We start from the raw sequence: 19,043 nt of genomic DNA, 5'->3' as shown, positions 1-19,043 counted from the left end.
AATTGAAACCAATTGCGATTCACTACTCTCGTGGAAATCGAAACCAATTGCCATTCATAATTCTTGTGGAAACAGGACCTTCTGTTATTACATCACTTCAAGACCAATTGTGATTTCCTAGTGTAGGCTTACATGGCTATCACATGTAGGCCTACAAGCCCTTTTCCTTTGTCATCATGTGTTGTTGCTCATTTACTATGAGAGGTTGAATTAGTCGAATACGTTGGCAACCATCATTGAATTTTCGTGGGAGGGCATTGTGTGAACATGCATAGAGTTGACACATGGAGGCAACGGCTGGCTAATGAAAAATAACCAAACTAACACAACATTGTTGGAGTATGACCCTCAAACAAGATTTAGCTTAAACGAGGATTGCTCAATTCTAGGGTGAGAAAAAATACACTAAATGCTAGGCTTTTCTATTGATGATCTTCACCCAGTTCAAAAAATAATGTTTAAGGATCACTTCACACCATTACACTACCAGGTTAATGCAATCACCTATCTCAATGAATTCTTTAAATCATATGGCTCAAACAATTGCTCAAACTTCCTCGTGTCATCGAGACTTGACAAGATAATTCACCCTTTTGGTAGCATGTGAAAACACTCTTATGCTTGAGGAAAGCAATAGTAACAACATTTTGTAGTTCTCATCCACCTAATTTTACAAGTTCATGGAAATAAATAAATAAATCAACCACTTATATCCATAGAAATTGAAAGTCAACACCTCTCTAGCTAATAACTTTGATTTGTTACCATGTCACATGATAACTTGTCTCACATGCATCAAAGGCTTGAGTAGTACCACCCTTTTTAAAAGTAAGAATATAATGAGTGGAGTAAGAAAAGGATTTGAAAAGGATTGTGTATAGTAAACTTTTAAGGTTAGTCACAATCATTAGTCAGAAACACAAAGTATCTCAAGAATAACCCTCATGTAAGATAATCTCTTGTAACCAATTGTGTTATATGTCTATGTATTCTCCTATCTTAGAATTACAAATAAACAAAAACGAGGGAATTGTCACTATAGAGGAGGAGGTTTCCCCCCCATTGGAAAGGATTTAAAATTTCCCACCAAGCTACTAACGTCCTCCTCTCCAAGGAACGAGCTCAAGAGTTCATTATACATTCTCTTCTAGTATTTTAGTTCATTATACATTCTCTTCTAGTATTTTAGTTTGTTATACATTCTCTTCTAGTATTTTAGTTCACAGTTCACAATCAAGTTTGTTTTAAACACCCAAATGTGGCAGACAGTTTACCTTTTTCATGAATACAATCACATGCACATGGATTTAGAGTGACACACAAGACCACAAATCAATCCCATCAATATTGGCTTTTGAAAATATTGAAAAATTAGTAGAGCCATTAATGTTCGTTTTATGAAGAAAAAGACTCATGTTTTCTCAAAGCATGCATACACACACACCCCCAACAACACACACACACACACACACACACACACACACACACACACACACATACCCTTGTACTACTATCCTAAAACATTGTTTATCCCAAGGACACTCATATATGGTTCCTAAGGTTATCTTTAATATTTATGGGTGTATGGTCTTTTCACGACTTCATAAAAAATTCCATATTTACCACCAATGTAAGTGTATAAATTAATCTATGTATGTGACCCATATTCAATTGCACAAGTAGCTTAGCTACTAAACACTCTTTCATGTATCCTATTTCCTTTATTAAGGACCACATGCCCTAAATTAACCACATGGATGTTCTAAATGCCTAACTTCATCTCCTAATATGGAACTACTTCGAAGATTGCACCACATGCCACCTCTCCACTCCAATTGTAGGAGGGTGCATTTGTTTTTTCCCTATTAAACAAACTTTCAACCTCGCAAGATCTATTTTTTCACAATTAGGGACTATGTAAACATCATAGTACATCCCAAAAGTGAATGGATATGAACCAACAACAAATTGACTGTACAAATTAAAAACCAACAACAAATTGACTGTACAAATTAAAAGTCAACAAGCTAGTAACTTTGATTTGTTGCCATGTCTCACATGCATCTAAGGCTTGAGTAGTACCACTCTTTTTAAAAGATAATGTTTAATGAGTGGAGAAGAGGTTGTAAAGAAAGATTGTGTAAAGTGATCTTTAAAGGCTAGTGTTTAAAGCCTAGCGTTTAATGAGCAGAGAAGAGGTTGTAAAGAATGATTATGTAAAGTGATGTTTAAAGGTTGACATGAAATACAAGGTATCCCAAGACCAACCTTTCTTTAACAGACACAGTACATAAATCGAGCCACCAAAATCAAGCAAGAGAAGAAAATTGAGCAACGCTTCTTAAAAATTAAAATTTTAAATTGAGCAAGCATTGTGGCCTATATAGAATATTGCTATGATGATTAATTATTCCACTTTGTCCATGTCTCTAAATGCTCATGCCTTTGGTCTACACCATCAACCCTAGATGAAGAGTTTCCAAAACATGAATATCACCACTATAGTGCTATCATTGATAATGATTGTATAGAATGGGGGAGTATTTAGCCAAAAAAAATGTTCACTATTATGTCATTAGACACAAGTCCCTTCACGTGCCTTTTTATGCAATGGGTGTAGAATGATTATTTATAGATAGAATACCCCTTGAGGTTAATTTTCTATAAGTACCACACAAGATTTCATGCTAATGACTTGTTTGAATCCCCTAAGTGGGCATGAATGTGCCCTTGAATATGGTAAACCAATCATGCAAGCTAAGACATAGGGTAGCTACATAACAAGAAGCAAGAGCTTTAACATTAAAAGCTCCAAAATCATATAAACAAACATAGAATTTGGCTACGAAAGAGGGAAAGGTTAAAAACTATACTACCTTAAAAAGGTCAAGGAGCAAGCGATAACCCAAAATTAGCCAACTGAGTAGGTAAAGGCGAAGGGCAAGGCATATATAAAAAGGTGTCGATTGTGTCTCACCATAGAAAGAGGGTTAGATGGAGAGATTGTTATGGTTCACCCAAACCCCCTTTGAAACACATCCAACAACAAGAAGATTACCTGGAAAACTGTAACTATCGTGTGGGGATCTTTCAATTGGTCAAGCTCGTAACCCTTAAGGTCTCCAAGCTCCACAACTCCTTGCGAAGCAACTCCACTGCGCCTCCCATGAGTGTTGTCACACCGCCATGTTGCACTACGTGTACTCGTCCCTTCTCTCACCTCACCTCACTTCACTCACACACACTCACTAGCATGGATTAGAGAGAGATTAGCAAGAGAAAGACTCTATTGCGTAATGGGAGAGTTTTTTGTATTATGAGAGATTTTCACTTATATACATGGCCATAGGTCTTCACACTCACTTAAACTGTGGCCAGTCATCGCGGGCACTTTAGGCTCATAAGAGACCTAATGCTATTACAATGACTACTCTCACAATATATCCATGAAGTACATCACTTGGGACTTCATCTTAACTTGCTACCACATGCTCTTGAAGCGGAAATCACCATAAGTATTCCGTCGGACCATTTATTTACGGGCGCTCGCCCAAGTTTTAGATTTGGACACTGTTGCTTCATATCTTGAATGTATGATCCTTTGGTGCATCTACCTTCACTCCTTGATGTAAGATAATGTTGGTAGCTCCAGTTATCCCTAGAATTGGGTTAATATCCCCCCCCCCCTTTCTGATGCCGATCGCGTCCTCGTGATCGCATTGAAGACCTTTGTGTGGGGAGAATTGACAAGGTTTGTTAATGGCTTTTGATGTTGAGTGACTTTCAATGGTCCTTCTTCCTTTGGAAGCAATAAGAAAGGCTAGTTAGTAAATAAAAAGGTTAGAGATTGGTGGGAATTCCTATCGGGGTGGGGGTGGTGGGGGTTTTGCGAGTGATTGCATTTTTATATTTTTGGGAGCATTTTTTTGTGGATATATTTTTTTTCTCACTTTGTTTTTGGCAATTATAAGCAAAGTTACATGTTATTTGTGTTAGTTGGAAAACTAAGAGATGTTAATAATGGGGGAGAAGAGAAGGAAGGATCCAGAGGAACGTAGACAAAATCATCAGAGAACGAGATTGTGATTCTCACTTCCTCATCCGACTCATTGAAACGACATTCATCAATTGAAGAATTTGGACTTCAATGATGTCCCCTTTTTTGTCAAATGTTGAGTAGGACATGTTCCTCCTACATACTTTGACTTTAGTGCATAGTGCTAGTTACAAGGTATGTGCCCTACACATCATTTCAGTGAAGGTGTTTGCCATATTTTTTAACACCCCTCCTCAAACACTGAATCCACTCAATGATGCAGTTGGTCATGCTGACTCTCATGAGCCTAATTAACCACCCAATGCTCAGTGATGATAGCATGCATGAGCGTGGTCTGACTAGCAATGCCATACATAGGTTATGCCAATGTGAACTCAGAGGCTTTAGTCATGCGTACAAAAGAGGTATGGGACGACTTTAGAAGAGTGTGACAAGACGTGGCTACATGTATGAGTGAAGAGGACACCCATGTGTATAGGGCATGCCCTTGCTTTTAGCACTTTAGAATAAATGATTTGATCTAATCATAGATAGGGCCTCATGATGGTGGCCCTTGTCTTCATCTTTTTCTTCTTCTTGGTCTTCTTCCTGCTGCACTTCTTCCATGATGTAGACTCGTTGCATCTTCTTCTTGGCAAAACAATTCTTCTCTACATGGCCAGGTTTGTGACAAAAGTCACAAATGAGATTGTTGTTGTTGTAGCCCTTGTTGTAGTTGCCTTTGTTCTTGCCATACCTACTAGATCCTGCATAATAAGCATTTTCAGTAGACAAGGTTGATGACGATGGAGACTCCATTTGCTTGGTCTTTAGTTTTCTCTCCTCCTCAAGAAGAGATGCTTCAATGTCCACAAGCTTTGATATTGGCATATTGGTCAAGGTTGTGACCACATGGTCATATTCTTCAGGTAAAGATTTAAGTAATACACCAATGGAGACATCTTCATCCATCTTAAGACCTATTCCTGCAAGTTGTGTTAATAGGCCTTTCATGTAGTTCAAATGTGAGGCTAGGGATGTGCCAGACTTCATTTCTAGCTTAAAAAATTCAATGAGCAAACCAAACTTTGAACTTTTAGATCGAGCCCCAAATAGAGTTGTGAGTTGGTCCCAAACTTCCTTGGAAGTTTCGCATCCATCCACATGATGAATGTAAGTGTCATCAAGCTCCAATGTGATGATGGCACGAGCTTTGTCATCTCTTACTTCCCAACAAGGAACATCAGCAAGAGTCCTTGGCTTCTTCTCATTCCCATTTACTATGTTGAAGAGCCCCTTCTTCATGAGCATTAACTTGATGCGGGTTTGCCATGTGTGAAAACCATGACCTTTAAAGCGCATTGATGGAGAATCCTTGGTAGCCATTATGATATGGAATGAAGGGGGTCTTACCTCTGATGATTGAGGCAGTGTCTACCCTTTTACAAGAGAGATTAATACCAAAGAATAGTGCTAAATCAAGTTATTTAGCATATGCTTTCCAAAAGATAAAACCAGAAAATATATTGATTTGTGGGAAGCAAGGGAGACACCTAATCAAGGGGCAAATTAAGTGTGAAGTAATAAGGGGATGTAGCAAGTCCCTAATGACATGTATGAACCACTTATTGCACCAAATGATAAGGATTAGGATAGATTAATCATTGATTAGAGGAGTTGAATATTCTGCTCACTATGCAGAGAAATGAGCTCACTTGGAGTCAATATTTGAAGGAGTTGCACAAAGAATAAGCTAAAAAGCTTCAAGGGCATTGAATAGCAGTATGTCTAGATGATTTTAGAGCCCACAAACACTTGCTTAAGCAACTTAATCAATGAGTAATCTCAAATTTACCAAAGTACCTTTTCTGGCTATGGCAGTTCTGGACAGCACCCTGGTTTTTTGCTTGGTGTGTGAAGCACACTCAATCATTTGCAAAACCCTCTTAGGAGGAGTAAGTTTAGGTTCCAATGAAGCCACACCTAAGAGGAATTAGACCAATTTGATGTGTGTAAGCTGCAACAATACTTTTGGTGGTCGCCTATCAAAAACGTGCCTGTTTTGGGGAAAACGAAGTTGCCGGCGACGTGGAGCTATAAATGGTGCAATTGAGGTGCCATGCCCCTTAGCAATATTGCTGGTGAAGTGCCCACAAAAGGATTTTGGCAATGGTTACGTGGTTTGTGAGCACCAAGGCCTCCACTCAGCGGCTATTCTAGATCCTATTTTCTAGGAAACCCATAAAAGCTAATGAAACCCTAATTTTCACTAATCTCTTGCTAAGCAAATAAGATGGGGCTTGATTCTAAATGCATGGGCTAGTCCTTGCTCTGATACCATGTTAAAAAACCATTCTAAGGAGGATCAAACACTAGCTCCATTGCATAGTTGAATAGAAATGAAGAAGATGAAGTTAAGCTACTAATCAAGAAGTAATTAGCATAATGATGAGCATAATGACAACATAAGTGAGGGGCAATAAAATGTGTTGATTTCAATAGATGAGAGCCTCTTTATATAGGCTGAAGTACATGAGGATTAAGCTCAAGATTAGGTGTTAATCATCATCTAAATCATCTCCACCTTCCCTTCTAGATTCAAGCACCTAAAAGTGAGCACCAACCCTAGAATCTTGCTAATCACACCAATGCTACCTAATCAAGGGATCACGACCCCTTTGGCTGATGTTGAGCTCCTAAATGACTCTTTTACATCATGGTAAGGTTGCATAATAACCTTTGTATCCATTTGCCCATAATCTATGACTTTAGTGCATAGTGCTAGTTACAAGGTATGTGCCCTACACATCATTTTAGTGAAGGTGTTTGCCATATTTTTTAACAATAGGATGGTGAATGAGAATGAATCTGATGGATTTAAGTGAATGTGATGGGAATTGGGATGTGAATGGATGAGATGTGAATGAATGTGATGTGATGAGATGTGGAGATGGGTAGATGCGAGTGGATGAGATCTGATAAGGATAAATGAGGAAAGATGTGATGAGATAAAAATGATGTAATCGGATGAGAATGGGAATTCTTATGAAATGGATGTGATTTAAATAATGTGGATTAATGTGGAAAGACGAGAGTTCATTTTAGAAACTGTATTTATGACCTATTTTTAAATGATTGTTTTATGTCAAGAATGCTGGGGAAGCACTTTGACCGTCTTGTGAATGAGGCCGTGGAGACCTAATCTGATAAGTTCCAACAGCTAATGGAGAGTCAATGGAGGACGTCTCGCGTAGCAAGGTCGGTCGAGGACTTGACCAGCCTCGGTTTGATTCAAATGGTGAGCTTCTGGTTTGATGGATGAGGGACCAAGGAAGCGGCCTATGAGTGAAGCTCTAGGTCACCTGCGAAGGATCCTAGAGGGTGCTGACCATACGGTGGATGAGGGACCAAGGAAGCGGCCTATGAGTGAAGCTCTAGGTCACCTGCGAAGGATCCTAGAGGGTGTTGGCCATACGGTGCTCGGTGCCGAAGATACCCACATGTGGTTCGGTGCCAAAGATACCCACATGTGCATTGTGGAAGATATTGGAACAAGGAGTAAGAGTTGTTTTCTGAATTTGTGCATAGATCTGGTTGATTGACCTTGCTGGTCTCCTCAACGGATGAGTCCATGGTTCTTTTATATGGATCTGTTGGTGGTTGATCTTGTTGATCTTCAACGGAGATTCTATTTTGATATGTGAATATATTGCCAAATACTATGAGCTAGGAACCATCGAAAAGGCCCCTGAGTGGACAGGTGGTGAGCATTCTAGTTTTGCCAATGATGCCATAGGTACAATGATGAAGGAATGATTGGAAATAAGGATTCAACCAGAGATTTTGGAGGATTATGATCAGTGACACTATGATTTCATTAAATTATTATTTTAAAGACAGTTGAATCTGTGAAAAAGGCAATTTCATATTGGGAGTGTAAGTGGTGAGACTAGTTTTAAGTTGCCTTTTTCACAGCTGAATCTGTGAAAAAGGCAATTTCATATTGGGTGTGTAAGTGGTGAGACTAGTTTTAAGTTTGCATGAATATCCAGCTAGGGAGCTTGGGAACTCTTTTCCCTAGTACCCGGGACAAAACCTAACCAAATTCCTAATTGGATCCCATCACTACAGTGGTTGGGCGGTTGGCTAACCCATGGGACTAGATGGGGTTAGGCTAGACTGATGGATCCCTAAATTGAGACTCAATTCTCTTATGGTACGATAGATGAAGTAAATCCCGGACAAAAATTGTTCTATGGAAAAGAATCAACGGATGTGCCTCCTCTCAATGAGGAAAAAAGTGTTGGTCTCTATGATCTAAGTGCAATCTTTTCTCTGATCTGACTATGGGACTTACTGGTTCAGTTAGATTAGTTTAGTTAGTTAAGGCTTTTGACTACGTTAGAGAAAACGTATCCTCGAGGAATCGCCCGTGCTTTCTGGGCAAGGGAAGTTTTTTCGGGTTCGGTTTTGGAATACCGATGGATTAGTCTCTCGTCCGGATATCTGTGGGTGGTGGGTGAGGCCCCGAGTGAGGGACCCTGCCCCGTGCAAGAAGTGCTACTTCCGCTGTTAGTACCACTGAATTTGTTGTACGGAGGGGATAGGGATCTCTCATTGATAGATCATCAGTCTTTGCACAGTTCATTTGTGATCAACCGGACTTGAAAGGTAGAAAGGCCAGATGGGCTGAATTGATACAAGATTTTGATTTCATGGATTAAATATAGAAAAGGTAGCTTGAATAGCATTGCTGATGTGTTAAGTCGAATTGGTGAAGTTAATACACTTAGCTTCATGAAAATTACTTTTAACTTGTACGATTCATTCAGGAAAAATACAATACATATATTTTCTTTGGAAAATATTAAAATTTGGCAAAATCAAGATCCAACTGTGAGGTAGATCAAAACCTGGTGAATCAAGGAATAGCCAACCAAAAGTCACTTTTTACATCAAGCAATACATATTCACTTCCTTTGCATTAGAATAGTGCTCATAATAATGGTGATCTCTCCTTCTTCTATACTCTTTCTTGCTTATGTTCTATTAGATCCTACTTTTTCTTGATAGATGTTTGCTTAGATAGGTTTGATTATAGAATCTCTCTTGCATGAGCTTCCCCTCTCTATCCACCTCGTGTCATTTTGATCCATAGTGTAGGCAGCCTTCTTGGCACCTCCATCAAAGTGATCAAAGCTTTGCCTCTCTATCCACCTCTTGTGTAATTGATCCATAGTGTAGGAAACCTTCTCATCACCACCATGGTAGTGTGAATGTAGTCACTAGGTGTTCTAAGGTGGTAGTTTACAATAGAATACTCAGAACTACTTATCCAAAAGCCACCCTAGATGATTTCTTCAAGGTCATTTTAGGAGTAACCTAGAACTCCCATCCTATGTTAATCCTTTGGAACTCCCATTCTATGTTTATCCAAAAGCCACCCAAGATAATTTCTTCAAGGTCATCAAGAGAAACCTAGAATGGGAGACGTGGAACTCCCATTCTATGTTTTATCTAAAAGATACCTAAGATGACTTCTTCAAGGTCTTCAAGAGTAACATGTAACTCCCATTCTACATTAATCCCCTCAAGGAAAATAGTGAAATAAGCCCATACTTCCATGTATTCCTCATTAGCATCTATCAAATCAAAGTGTCTAGGGGTGATTATGGGCTATCCTCCCAAGGATACTACCCTAGTTTTAGGATGTTGGGAGACTGGCTTTAGGACTAATCTCACTGCTCGTTTTCATTTAACATTCTTTTCCATAGGGAGATGTAACAAAACTTTGGTAGGCTCCTTAAATGGAATCATGGATGTCTTAGTTTCATCTTCATTTTAGTTTCCCATTCCCTTTGAGATGGAAGCATTTTATTCCTCAATTTATTCCTAAAGAGTTAGTCTAAAGCATGGATTTCCTCATATTAGCTCTCAACATTTTCAGGATTACCCAATGTGGTGCTCAATGTATAAAATGGCATTATAGGTCCCCTTACTATGTTTACTAAGACTTGTTTAGAATCTCGTGAAGACCTTGGAGGTTTCGAAATTAGAATACCCTTCTATGTATGCTTTTAGATCTAGGTATAAGTCACGATTAGATTGGAGGGGTGTAAAGATAGAAGTTACATTGTTATAAGATGAGGTTGCATCTCCTAGTGTAGATTTGAAATGAGGTGTAACAACATCCTTCATCACAGACTCTTTATAACTTTCAATCTCGTTCTTAGTTGAATACTAACTTTCAGTATCATTTGTAGATTCTTCTTCTGATTTATCCTCATCATGGTTCGATGGATTGGTTTTAGTAGATAGTGCCTCCTCAAGGAAATTGATACTTCGCTTCTTGTTGGTTTTGGTTAATTCTTTTGGGTTTAACAAATGTGGTACAATGTTAACTAGTGACTCAATCAACAGTTCAATAAATTTTAAGAATGGTCTCTTGGGATGAAAGCATGGTAAGGTGGGAACACCTTTTAGGGTAAAAATCACCCTTGAAAAAGCACTAAAATCTGAGTGCTTTTAAGCCTTTGAAATTGTAAAATTTAAATTTGAATTGATAAAAATTCAAGCATGGGCCCCCTCACTCCTTTCCTCCCCTCCACTCCTACTTCCACCCACACACGTGTTTTGACTGGTGTTCTACTTTCTCTCTCTCTCTCTCTCTCTCTCTCTCTCTCTCTCTCTCATATACACGTCAATACCTGCTCTGTACCTATCACGTCTGTGTTGCTGTGTATACCAGAAGCTCTAAAGGCCTAGTGTATAACTATTGAAGCCTTATTGCACCAGATTAAAGTATAGGAGACCTAAAGAAGTGGTCAAATGGGGAAGCACTAAGGGTAATCAGGTAGGCCTCTCTCTCTCTCTCTCTCATGGCTACAATACAAGACACAGAGAGACTCTCTCGTGGCTACAATACGAGAGAGAGAGAGAGAGAGAGAGAGAGAGAGAGAGAGAGAGGGACTATATGCATTAGGAGATCACTTACATGAAATAGAAAATGTGTGTGTGTGTGAGAGAGAGAGAGATATATATATATATATATATATATGCATTAGGAGATAATTTACATTAAATAAAAAATGTGTGTGTGTGTGTGTGTGTGAGAGAGAGAGAGAGAGAGAGAGAGACCAGATGCATGTACTCTCTCTCTCTATCTCTCTCTCTCTCTCTCTCTCTTTCTTTCTATGTGTGTTATTATAGCCATGAGTGAGAGAGAGAGAGATTAGGTTTTCTACTCACATTTTCTATTTCATAGCAAATGATCTCCTAATGCATATAGTCTCTCTCTCTCTCTCTCTCTCTCTCTCTCTCTCCCCAATGGGAGCATGTACTACTCTCTCTCTATCTCTATTATTCTAGCCATTAGAGAAAGAGAGAGACTTGGTTTTATAGGAAACATGTACCTCTCTCTCTCTCTCTCTCTCTCTCTCTCTCTCTAATAGCTATAATAATAGAGAGAGAGAGAGATTTCTCTCTCTCTCTCTCTCTCTATTATTATAGCTATTAGAGAGCTCTCTTTTGCTCTCTCTCTCTCTCTCTCTCTCTCTCTCTCTCTCTCTCTCTCTCTGTGTTATTATAGCTATTAGAGAGAGAGAGAGACAGAGGTACATGTTTCCTACAAAACCAGGTCTCTCTCTTTCTCTAATGGCTAGAATAATAGAGATAGAGAGAGAGAGAGTAGTACATGCTCCCATTAGGGAGAGAGAGAGAGAGAGAGAGGCTCTCTCTCTCTCTCTCTCTCTCTCTCTCTCTCTCTCTCCAATGGGTGCATTAACAAAGAGAAGGAGTGTGTGTGTGTGAGAGAGAGAGAAAGAGAGAGAGAGTTCTCTCCAATGGGTGCATTAACAAAGAGAGAGAGAGTTCTCTCCAATGGGTGCATTAACAAAGAGAAGGAGCGTGTGTGTGTGTGTGTGTGTGTGTGTGTGTGTGTGTGAGAGAGAGAGAGAGAGAGAGAGAGAGAGAGAGAGAGAGAGTACCCCCTCATACTATAGATAATACATTGGCTTCGTAGAAAGTAATATCAGATTCATGCATGGATTCTCTCTTGAGCATTGACATTATGTGTAATGTTTGTGTATTGCGCTCTCACAAATTGCAATTGGGATTTTTAATAGCAGGCTGGAGAACCCCTAAGGTGGAGCTTCCTCAATAAAATTAGTTTTGTTTGTAGAAAGGAAGAATTCCACAAGGAGTATGGGCTGAGCCTCAAGGGTGAAAATCCATGTTCCCTCGACAATAAAGATATCCCTGATTGGATGTGGGTGGCGGTTTTTAAAACGAGGTTTGAAAGGACAAGAAAAAGTTCCATTTGAGAACCCTGAAAGAGGAGTTCTACAAGACATTTACCTACAAATAACGAAACATCAATGGCATTTGCACATGGTTTTGTGCTTGAGAATGCCACAACCATGAAGCTTACTACATCAAAGAGGCCGACTCCAACAAAGCATGGAGCGGAAGAAGGTTATTTGGGCTGAGTTTGTTGAATCTGTGGTGACCTTCATTACCAAAACGGGTACGCTAGAGGCTAAGATGACAGGTGGAGAAGACAAAATGGTGTTGCATGGATCCATAGCATACATAGTATGTTGCCATTTGTGGCAGTCAAAGTCGAAGATAACTTGGATACAGGTGTGCAAACAATATCAGGACATGGTCCAATGAGGTTGACATATAACAAATCTGGTGAGCATGTAGAGAAGGCAAGAGCCATGGTGAGTGCAATTTAAAAGAGTCTTGATGAGAATAAAAATTAGCTTATAAAGGTGAATGAAGATCTGGAAGCTGAAACAAAAGAAATGTATCAGAATGAAGGTGTCATGGAGGTAGTGAGGTCAAGACAAAGTACACACTTTAGAAGTTTGCCTACATGAAGCGAAGGTAGCTGAAAAGGTTAATGGAGGTAGTGAGGTCAAGACAAAGTACACACTTTAGAAGTTTGCCTACATGAAGCGAAGGTAGCTGAAAAGGTTAATGGAGATGGAAATCAAGATCCATTGCCACAGTCCTATTTTATGGAGTTCGTTATGTCCTTGTATAACTCAGGATGAGCCATTAAAGGTGCAAGTGCTGATGTGATGCTGGCTTTATCATCATGAGAGAAGATCATTCCTCTCCTAATGAGGTTTTGAGAGACTGTTTTAATCTTGTAAGGGAATTATTAAATTCCTCACGTGCTTTCTCAAGCCTATAGTTCATACAGTCTATTTTAAATGACTCTTCTTAGAGAGTTTGTCTTCCTCTTGGAAGGGGAAGCAGTACTCCTCTAGGCTTTGTATCTTGGTTGCTCTTTTAGGATTGGCATTTTTTAGGATTGGCATTATGAGGTTCAATCACAACCGCCGGTGACCCTATGAAACATTCCACCAAGCTAAGCATACTCTCCTAAGCTTGCTTTTTGTATTTCACATATGTCATGTGATTATTATTATCCGTTTGGGGTGGTTGGGTGGGTTCTAGTTTCTTGATTGGTCTTTGTGGGGTGCACTGAGCGAAGAGTAAGAACTTGTTTCATCCTCACTTAGTGATGTACTAGAACTTGTTTCATTTTTTGACTTTCTTTGGTTTGTCAGTTTTTCATTATGTTTACCCATGCGACGAGATCGAATTTTCTTTTGGGTTTTTGTATTCTGTGTCACACATATGAGTGTTGAGGTTTGTGATGTGGATGCTTTTGCATCTTGTATAGCTTTTGGCTCTTTTGTGTTTATGTCCCCTTTTGGTTTTATGTTGACTATAGGCTCCTTTTTCTTGCCTTTTAATTTGACTTTAGTTTCAACAGTTTGTTGTCCTTTGTTTTTCTTGGGTTTAGAAGGTTTTATTTTCTCTTTTGGGTTCTATTTTAAAGCATGTTCTTCTACCCATGTTGAGGTATTGTCTTTTGTGTTCCTTTTGACTGTTTCTTGTGCCTTGGCTTGTAAGCGTGTAAGCACATTCAAGGGTACCATGGCCAGTTGCCCATTTTGTACACTTAAGATGTTAAGAGTTATATTTTGTGAGACAAGCTGCATTGAAGCAACTCATCTTGGGAAATCTTGGAACATGTGATCAATGCCACATCGTTCACACATTGGTCACAAGGTGTCAGTGACTATGGGCATGGAAGTTTTCCAAACTGTGCAGTCTACCACCTTGTGAGGTCCACGACAAAAAAATTTCAAGAAATTTTTTCCTATTTCGCAGCACGTTTTTGAGGGTGTTCCAAAAAGAATTTTGAAAAACTTTGTTGAGGGAGTTGTATTATTTTTGAAGTAGTACAACTTTGTTTCCCTAAGTTGTTTGGGATTTTGTCATTTTTTTAGACTCTTAAAAAGTAGTATGAATATGGCTCCTCGTCTTTTCGTGCTGTTTTTTGCGATTTTTTAAGGTTTTTGGGTTTGAGGCTGCTTTGGGAGGCCCAAATGGTCAATTTTGACTTCGGAAGACCTCATCCAAAGTCAAAGATCTCGACATCAGCTTTCCGATGAGCCCTAAAGCACCTTCATCGGATATACGGTTTAGGAGATATGGGCCTTCAAACAGAGGTGTTTTCTAGAGTTGTTTTTTTATTTTTTTAAATTTGATTTGATTTTTTTTAACGGACCTTTTCACGCTCACGGGCTAAGCTTTCACGCTCATGGCTTAAGCTTTCAACACGGCTATGGCTTAAGCTTTCACGGTTCACGGCTCTCTCCTGACTCCTCCTCTACTTTCACTCATCTAACTCCCCCCTCTGCTTCCTCCCACCTAACTCCTCCCTCCGCTTCCTCCCTTTTGACTCCTCTCTCTTCTTCCTCTAGCCTACATCCTCTCTTTTGACTCCTCCCTCTACTTCCTCCATCGGCTTCCTTCCTTTTGAATCCTCTCTTTGTTCCTCTTTCCTAAGTCCTTCCTTCTAACTCCTCTCTCTGCTTCCTCTCGCATGCATCCTCTCGCCTGACTCCTCTCTTTGCTTCCTCCCCTATGATTCCTATCACATGATTACTCTCCTCTGACTTCCCTCGTGTTCCAACCAACATGTCCAATGCATTACTAATATGCCGATTGTTGGAGCCTAGAAGTAAGCACACGGGGAAAAAATTTATACTGCAAATTCCCTGCACACTCACTACTAGAATACTTTAAAAAAACCATATATTATGACTAGATTTTATTTCTAGTAAGAGAATTATGCAAAACTCTATGAGACCTACATTCTTGGTAACAAAAATAGGGCCCAAAAGAGGGACACTTACAAGGTACACGTACACAAGGACTATTTTGTGCTTTTTTAAAGCATTTCAATCAATATTAATCTTACATTGATTAAAGGGCTCTCATTTTCTCTAGAACTTCAAGAATTTGGTGTTAACGAGTTCCATAACCCAACCTCTCTCTCTCTCTCTCTAACACTAATAGAATATTGGCCTCCACATTCCAAGAATCGTTCTTGCTATCAACACCCTCCTTGTCAATTCTATATCTGAGTTCTATTTTCATTAACGGATTCATCTCTTCATGCTAAACATGGTAGTAGCTTTTCTAGATCCTTAATGGACTAAAATATGGAGGTTTTGGCATAGAAGCATGTTTATGATGCACCTTGGTGGATCATAAGATTCTAGTAGGCACATAGAATCTTATCAAAAATAGTGTGGTATCAAGGTATAATTAAATCCTTATAATTATACTTGGTTGATTTTTAGAGAGATAAAAAGTTGTGAAAGCATTGTTGGATAAATTTTTCTACTCATATACATGGTTGTGAAGTGTTAATTGTCATCTCTGATCTCGCTTGATTTGAAGGTGATTAAATAGAAAGGTAGTTTAGATTTTCACTTTCCTATATATGTGGTTTTTCAATATTTATAATATTTAATTTCTCTATGTAGGCCATATTTTTATAGAGGTTACCTTCTAAATTTATGAAAATATAGATTTCAAAGATCTACACCTTTGATGAGCTTATTACATATGCTTACATGTACACATTTATTGCTTTTCGCTGGGGCTCAAATGACTTTTTATACCTTCACGTCCCCTAAATTTGCTTTACTATGATAGTAATGACTTGAAAATAAATATTAATGTAGCAACTAGATATTTTGTGAGTATTATATATTAGGTTTTTACCCCTTGATTTGTTGAGAGAAAATGATGCATGCCTTACTTAGCCTTCTTTTTCCTTTCAATACTATTTCATGTCCTTTTAATATTGTTTGTTAGAAAACTTGAAGGAAATTTACATTGGTGAAATAACCACATAGCAAGAAAAACAATTTATAACCCCTAAAAAGGACATTTGTATGTCCTGTTAGGTTACCAAACTAGTGGCTAAACCAAGTGAAATTTTCCAAGGTCCATCTAATAAACTTTTGTAGAGTTTTTTAAGAACTAACAGACTTTTGTAGAGTTGTCTATACTTTAGCCATTTAAGATTATGATTGGGTTGTTATTCACATTTGCGACTAGCAAGGATCTTGTTACCTAATCTCATTAATCCAAGATTAAACTATATTATTCTAATATTAATGGTTGGACATAAGTGATTATATAAGCCTGATTTGGACAAGGACAGGACCTTAATCAACCCACTTGTGATTTACTAATTCTTATTTATGTAGTTAATACTCACTAATTTTGGTTAGCAAATATTAATCATTTTAATCACAATTTGGCTACATGGGCACCTTAGTAACCTAAAGGGTTTGAGGACTATGAGGTCATTTTTGAGTTTGGGGCATGATTAAGGCACTATTAGGCTATAATGATTTTTAGCTTAATACTCTACTTTCTCTTTATATATTCAACATCTAGGGTTCGGATTTTTATTGAAGTTTAGCCTCATACGGGAAATCTCATTATGCCTTACTCTAAGAAAGCTTATGATGAATTGATTTCTATAAATTATTAGAAGCATTAGGCCCTAGTTTTTTTTAAAAATAGAGATTAAAGAAATACTATCAAATGATTAAGCATAAAAAGGAAAGCCTACCATTCTATTTAATCTCTAAAGAAGCGATTAAGGGTTGATCTCTAGGCTAATTAGGATCTTAACTAGGTAGACTAGCAAGATTTAACTCCTTGACCTCTATCACCCCATCCATCTTAAGACGTTCCAATCTTGCCATCACATGGATTATTTCAGCTTTCTCAAAATGTACAAATGTTGTAAAGTGTTGTCTCATATCTTTCACCTTCGTACCTTCTTCTAAAATATGCTTGGCCTTCCTTTTTGGCCTTGGCTTTGTTTCTTGCTCTTGTAAATGGATTGTGAGAGCTTTCACTTCTTCCATCATATCGTCTTTCATGAGAGCTTTCCATCTTTGTTTCTTTCTCCTCCTAGAGCATGAGATCTTTTCAACTTGTGTAGAGATGGATCGGTAGGGCTTTGTGGCGAAAATCCCTCTACCACCACCAAGGTCTAAACTAACCCTGCATGGAGTATAAAGAGATTGGAGTGTAATTCCAAGGTCTGAACTAACCCTACATGGAGTATAAAGATATTGGAGTGTAATTCCATTTCCCTATAACAATTTATCATATCAACTTCTTCATCTAGAAGGGTTTTATACATATTAATCCATTACTTCAATAATTTCTATCGGTCATGACTATTTCTCAACAATACTCTTAATGAGATAATCATGGGGAAGCTAATCAATGATAAGAGAGCTCCATTCCTCTTATTTTCCATCTCAATAGGTTTCCATGGCATGTTCCAAGTTGCTTTAGCTATGTTAAACAATCAAAGGAAATGTGGAATACAGATTCTTGTTACCCTAGATCCCCTTGAGTATGGTGTCATCCTGGGTGGCACTTGGGTATGTGACTCGTGGTATTCAATTGACGAATCCATGCAAACAATCACTTTGGACACTGCAGGCATTGTGAAATTACTCCTACATGAGAAAGAGACCTTGGAGGAGCTAGAACTTCCAACATATCTTACTACGCAGAATATCCCAAGGGTTATAGTTAGATTTGAACTTTACAATAAAATAAACACACTCCAAGCCTAACTTTATCCAAGGTGAGAGCTCAATATCATGACCCTCAAGTTATGGAATTTGTTAGGTCAACCAACACTCAATGCTCATCCAGAGAAAATTCCATTCACAAAAGACATGAACATGCCACATTTGGGGTACTTTTTGAACATACAATGTATATTGAAACTAACCCCCTTACGTGTAAGTTTACAAATGGCCTACCTAAAAATGGTAGAATATCACAAGAACCTCCCAACATTCTTCAATAGCCAATACATTTTTGTTAAGCTTATAGCTTACTATTCTTTTGGTTGATTTACTGTAGCAGATGCTCCATGAGCACATATTCATACTCTTGCATTGGAGGACATTTGCACTAGAGCCTCACCATCGACAACTTTCTAGGTACATCTCTAGATGGGGAGGGGCATGGTGGGCGAAAGCCTAGTCAATGGTACAACTCATCCCTTGGAATTTTCCTTCAAATTGTAAACCTCTTTAAACGAACACTAGAATCTTCACAACACATTGATCTCTATTCCTTAGTGAAGATGTCTATATCATGTTTGCTCTACAACACGTCTGGCTTTCTCACATTTTGTCTCATATTCTTGCAACCCCATGGCATGTCTATCAATGCATGATATAGCTTGCTTCACCGCATTTTCAAACAATGTCTACGTATAAAGAAAAGGACTCATTATCACTCACACGATTAAAAAACATTGATAATCCATTTATTAATAAAACATGGGAAATGCAAACACTACCTTCCACACAAGCTTCCACACAAGCTGTGCCAAGATTGTAGCTGGAGCATTGTACCATTGCTCTCCACTTCGTTGCTCCAAACTAAGCTCCATTAAACCCCACCTCCTTATGTCTTCACCAAGGTAGTCCAATATGGATGATTTGTCCGCCATTCCAAATTGTTGAAACATGAAGATCTCATGTGACAATGTGGGTGTAACACTAGTGCGCACCAATCTGTTGTTGTAAAGAGTCACAATGAGCCAAGAACTTCACAATGTCCGTAATTAAGTAGAGAG

The sequence above is a fragment of the Cibotium barometz genome, chromosome 54, assembly GCF_041138505.1.
Source record: "Cibotium barometz isolate CiBa-2024 chromosome 54, ASM4113850v1, whole genome shotgun sequence".
In the NCBI taxonomy this organism is placed as follows: domain Eukaryota; kingdom Viridiplantae; phylum Streptophyta; class Polypodiopsida; order Cyatheales; family Cibotiaceae; genus Cibotium; species Cibotium barometz.
This window is presented reverse-complemented; position numbering follows the sequence as displayed.